This window comes from Haliaeetus leucocephalus, unplaced genomic scaffold (assembly GCF_000737465.1).
Source record: "Haliaeetus leucocephalus isolate CR32 unplaced genomic scaffold, Haliaeetus_leucocephalus-4.0 Scaffold182, whole genome shotgun sequence".
Taxonomy (NCBI): Eukaryota; Metazoa; Chordata; class Aves; order Accipitriformes; family Accipitridae; genus Haliaeetus; species Haliaeetus leucocephalus.
The window spans coordinates 679,873-685,888 of record NW_010972618.1 but is presented as its reverse complement, the minus strand read 5'-3'; positions in this window follow the sequence as shown (position 1 = coordinate 685,888).

The following is a 6,016-nucleotide window of genomic DNA, read 5'->3' as shown; positions in this document are numbered from 1 at the left end:
CGCACCGCCCGGCGAGGAGCCGGCCGGCCTCCGCCAGCCCTCAGCGCCTGCCTCACCCGTCGCGCGGCGGGGGCGGACGTGGGCCTCAGGGCGCGGTGCTGGCTGGGCCCGCCGGTGGGGGTGTTGGCCGGGTTGTGACCCGGGGCAGAGGCGGCGGTGCTGCCTCGGAGGAATTTGGAAAGCAAGCTGCAGGCAAAATTCCCCGGGAGACCTGCACCCTCCTGCCAGCACCCTGGGGCAGCCTGCCAGGCCTGCCTGGCAACCCCGGAACACGCTGCCCGAGGCCGCCAGCACTGGCGGTGCTGGCGCCGGATACGCCGGCAGCCTCCTTGTCACGCTGCGCTGACCCTTCACTGTACCCGCTTCCTGGCACCCCGGGGCACTGGAGCACCCAGAGGTTATCAGCAGCTCACAGTGAGCCGTTGCTGCAGAGGCCACTCCTCCCACTTAGGAGGCCACTTTCTGCAAGAAGCCACTTTTCACACAAAAGCGTAGATCATGCCAATGGAGCTGTGGAACAGGCAGAGCGCTGGAGTGAGATGAGCGATGCTCTCCACGACGGCAGGTTACTGTCAGGGATTCAGGCGTAAATACCTGGAAACCAGCACCAGCAAGGCCCATTCATCATCCCAAATCCCAGCTCAGTCACAAACCTCAGCCTCCACAAAGGTGCTCCCAAAAGACATGATGCCACAACGCTATTGCCCTCAAAGAATGCTGCTGAAGACACTCTGTCATGGTTTAACCCCAGCCGGCAATGAAGCACCAGGCAGCCACTTGCTCAGTCCTCCCCCCTCCTAGTGGGATGGGGGAGAAAATTGGGAAAAAAAAGTAAAGCTCCTGGGTTGAGGGAAGAACAGTTTAATAATTGGAATAAAATGTAATAATAGTAATGAAAAGGAAGATAACAAAAAGAGAGAGAAATAAAACCCAAGAAAGACAACTGATGCACAATGCAATTGCTCACCAGCTGCTGACCAATGCCCAGCCCCTCCTCAAGCAGCGATCTGCCCCTCCCGGCCAACCGCCCCCAGTTTATATACTGGGCATGATGTTCTATGGTATGGAATATCCCTTTGGCTAGTTGGGGTCAGCTGTCCTGGCTGTGGTCCCTCCCAGCTTCTCGTGCACCTCCTCACCAGCAGAGCATGGGAACCTGAAAAATCCTTGACTTAGGGTAAGCACTACTTAGCAATAACGGAAACATCACTGTGTTATCAACATTATCCTCACACTAAATCCAAAACACACTGTACCAGGTACTAGGGAGAAAATTATCTCTATCCTAGCTGCAAACAGGACACACCCAAACACAACTTTTTCAAGATCTCATTCCCAAGACATCACAGGCAATGAAATCAGACGCACCCCAGCTACCAGACTCAGTTGCTCACAGCCTTGACGACCAGACACCACGGCCATCACAGATAGAGACACGCGTGCTGGTTTCCAGGTATTGTGCCCACAAGCAATGTCCCAACATCCACAAAAACAGCTCTGCTGCAAAAGGCCTCTGCGTACCACAAAGGCCCCAGAAGGGGCCTGAGACTTCAGGTCCCAAACATGGACCCCACAGAGTGCAGCTGGCAAAATCCCCACTGCCTTGATCCATCCTGCTCAGAGATGCACCTGCCATACGTGAAGCTCACACCTCAGTGCCCCGATGGACTGGATATTTGCACCAGCACAGCTTTTGGGGGGACCCCACTCACCTGCTTACTGCTCCCAGAGACCACATGGACTGCGGTTGTGCTGGGCACTACCTCCTTGCAGACAGTCTGCTGCTCCGCTGCCATCACCAGCACCAACAGGGACGTCTCAGGAGATCCAAACCCCCATACACCTCTGAGCTGCCTCTATGCTTCAGCAGTTCTGCGACTCCCAGCACAAGCTGTGCTTACTGGTGATGCTGCACGGGCCCCCTGGGGGGAAGGTTATGCATTATCTCTCGGCAGTATGCACACATGTGTTGGGTTTACGTGGCAAGGTTTTGGTAGCAGGGGGGCTGCAGGGGTGGCCTCTGTGAGAAGAGACCAGAAGCTGCCCCCGTGTTGGGCAGAGCCAGTTCCAGCAGGCTCCAAGACAAACACACTGCCATGTGGCTGCAGCTGGGCCAGAGAGGAGTGAGAAAACATGTGAAACAGCCCTTCAGGCGTCAAGGTCAGAGAAGAAGGAGGAGGAGGTGCTCCAGCCACCTGAGCAGAGATTCCCCTGCAGCCTGTGCAGAAGACTGTGGTGAAACAGGCTGTCCGTCTGCAGCCCATGGAGGACCCTACACCGGAGCAGGTAGAGATGCCCTTAAGGAAGCTGCAGCCCATGGAGAGCCTGCACAGGAGCAGGCTCCTGGCAGGAACTTCAACCTATGGTGGGGACCCCACGCTGGAGCAGGGGCAGAGCGTGAGGAGGAAGGAGCAGCAGGGATGAAGCATTACAAACTGACCTCAACCCCCATCCCCTGTCCCCCTGTGCGGCTTGCGGAGAGAGGAGGTAGAAAAGTCAAGCGTGAAGTTGCACCTGGGAAGAAGGGGAGGGAAGGTGTTTTTAGTTTTGGTTTGTGTCTCATTATCCTACTCTATTTTTAATTGACAATAAATTAAATTAATTTTCTCTAATTCCAGTCTTTTGCCCATTACAGTAATTAGTGAGCGATCTCCCTGTCCTTATCTCAACCCATGAGCTTTTTCACTGTATTTTTCTCCCCCTGTCCTGCTGAGGACGGGGAGTGAAAGCGCAGCTGGGTGGGCATCTGGCAGCCAGCCAAGGTCAACCCACCACATTTCTGGGAATTGCTGTGTTCTCATCACAACTTCCCCTCCACAGTTCAGAGATGTAGAAAAGAAAAAAAAAATCATCTTAAGAACAAAAAGCCCTTTCTAGATTTTTCTTGAGGTCTCCATATGGAGCAGAGCTTACGTGGTCTACTGTCGTGCTACAGTAATTTGCTAGTAAGCAAATATTCTGCTTTCTCACTTCTCAGCTGTCGTTAGGAAAGTGCACTTACTGCTCACTGCCTGTTTTTCATTTGGCTGAGAGTCTCTCTCCACCCCCCCTGGGTCTTTCAGAGATTTCCATCAGTACTGTGCCCTCACCATGCGAAATGAAACTGTCTGGCTAAGAGCTAGTCTCACCCATTTAGAGGAAATGCTCCTCTTCTTGGATGGAACCTTAGGAGACAAGAATAGGCCAGATCTGTTAAGGAACACAATCATATAAAATAGCCTCACACCTTCTCCATTTCCCCTCTCCCACACAAGTGACACCCAAAAGTCACTGGTGCTTGTTCTTTTAAGGAATAATTCATCACCTGTGCATTTCATACATCTACCAGTGTCAAAAACTACCCTGTACAGCTCAATACCCAGATCGTACCTAAAGAGCTTTTAGGGGAGGGGAAGGAGTTGAAGGACATGCACCCTATCCACAGGCCAAATATATCTGGAGAGCTCATAAAAAAACCCCAAGAAACAAAACAACAACAATTCAAGAGGGATCTCATTGCATTCATGGCCTAAAAATAGCAAGGGAAAAATACCATGAAAAGGCAGTACATCCTTCTTGGATCAATGCAAAAGCTGCTGATATTGCAACACCACATGGACACGTAGCGTAGCAACATGATAGAGTTACCAGTTTCACCCTCACTAGTAGGAAGAAAAAGAAAAGAAAATACACTAGGCAGGGCGTTGTTCTGAGCAGCACAAAGTCCCTAGGAACCAAACAAAGCACGTGAAAAAGGAGAAGGGAAGAAAAAGTGTTTATTTAGCTTTGCACTTGTTTGCATGCAATATAGGCAGCCTGAACACCCTCCCAGCCCCTCCCACTACTGCATGCACAGGGAATCCTGGTTTAGCTCTAGCCATGCAGCTTGGTGCAGAAACCCAAAATGAAGCCAGTGGGACCCCCTATGATGACAAACAAAAAAGCAAGGCACATGTTAAAAGTCAGGATGAAGAAGGACTATTCCTGTGCAGGGTCTCATTTTATTTTTTTCATTTTACATGTTTCTAGTAGCACATTCCTCATTTTTCTGGACTCCGTGAAACAGTGCTACAAACTCGCTGCTGGAAGGTAGTGCTGCTGAGGAACTGAAAATTTCACAGCAAAGTTATCCGCGACTTGGCGCCAGTTCCTTCCACAACCTCATCTGCTTGAGCCCCGTATTTACACTTTAACTAGCTGAAATTCTTGTGACTAAACTCTTGCAAAGCTGTTCTTCTGTTACTAGGAACCATGATGGATGACATGTAAGAGAAGGCAGAGAGGATGCAGTAAAGCTACTGCAGCTTAAGTTCACTGTGCCTCAGCTGAGAGGCAGCACCTGATCTGGGGAGCACTGCTGTGGATTGCACGTGCAGGGTAAACTGGGCTCCCTTAAACCAAAGGTTGCCCACTACTCAGGTGTATTATCCTTCAACACGAGGCACTGTGTGAGCCCCATGCCTATCATCTCTGCCCAGCTTTCTAGCTCAGACAGAGTAAGGCAGCCATGAGCCCTAGCTGCAGGCAGATTGGGAACCGCAAGAGTAATCCTCCTCTGACTCACCTGCCATCTAATACACTTCTGGTCATTCAAGGAAGTTGAAAAGTTTTCTGAGTTTGGTATCATATTCATCTGACACCTGTTTTTCAAGAACTGCTACATGGATGATGAGTTATGCGTTTATTGTAAACTTTGGAGATTACAGTAAACTCTGTTTATCTGGCCTTGAGGCAGATTTAGACAGTTCAGCTTCTTTCTTCTGAGATCCCAGCACTTCTCATTCTCTTGCAGTTCCTTCACAGCACCACCTTTTGTGCCCCATTTCAGTTCTTACTGCTCCCCAGGGTATCAAGTAACAAAAAACCCCTCCATGAGTCACAGGATGGGAATGTAAGAGGAGTATTTCCTAACAGGAAACTAAATATAAAATCAGTTTCAACTCCCTATGCTGCTTAATTGCATTCTAACCACAAATTTTCTTGAGGCCACATCTTAGTACAACACTTGGGATGTGGCAACCTAATATTAACACACTGCTTATATGTAAAGTGCTAGCAGATTTATGGTATTCTCCCCAGTGATGTTAATAACCTCTTAACTTTTGACTCTCTGGAAAACTGACCTATAGTAAACACAGAAGCTCTGAATCCACTTCAAGCAGCATTAAGTAGGCATTATTTTCAGTTGGAGAACTAGTGAAAATCTGTCCAGCTGGGGAAAACCACTGTCCAACAGACAGGATGCAGTTTGCAAGACCTGGATACAATAGCCTCATTTCTCACTTCACAGTGCCTGCGATGTTTTCCCCTCACTAGCAGTCTTATCTGCAAAAGGAAGTTTATAAAGAGAAAAGCCAGCCACATTTCCACAGCTATGCCCCTCAACAGCCCTTTGGATTGGTAACTACAGTTCGTCTCCTAAAACAAAAGCTCTGGTGTCAAAGTAATCATTACAACTGAATCTGCACAAGGAGGTGAAGAACTAGGAGCCCACAGGGAGTCCAACAGCTCACCTATGCTGGAGTCACACCTCCCTCTGTAGGCATGTCACTATCACTGCAGGATTTTCTCCTTTTCAGTGTTTTTCCATTACTTCATGTCACATATTACTTACCTTCTCCCAGAAATCACATCTGACTGAAGCGCAAACAGTACAGAAACCTCAGGAGGAAACATGAGACGGATCCCATGAAAAATGAAAAAAAATCCCAAAGAAATCTGAGGGAGCATAAAAATGATTAAGGTCTTTGACATTACAGAAAATGCAGACAGAAGGCATTGTTTAATGAATTACCATAGAAAGACCACAGGAAATATAGCAACACAGGTTAAAACACTTTTTAATTGTTTATTATAAAATACATCTTTACACATGAAGGCACTTCAAAACTATTACAAGCTATTTGTTTTCATACAAGCTATTGTTTTAGCTGTTAAACAAGTCCAAATATATTTTTTATCATCACCTAAAAAGGTGAAAAAATCTGAACTGCATCCAGTTGTTGTACATTCATTTTTCTAATGAAAAAACACTACA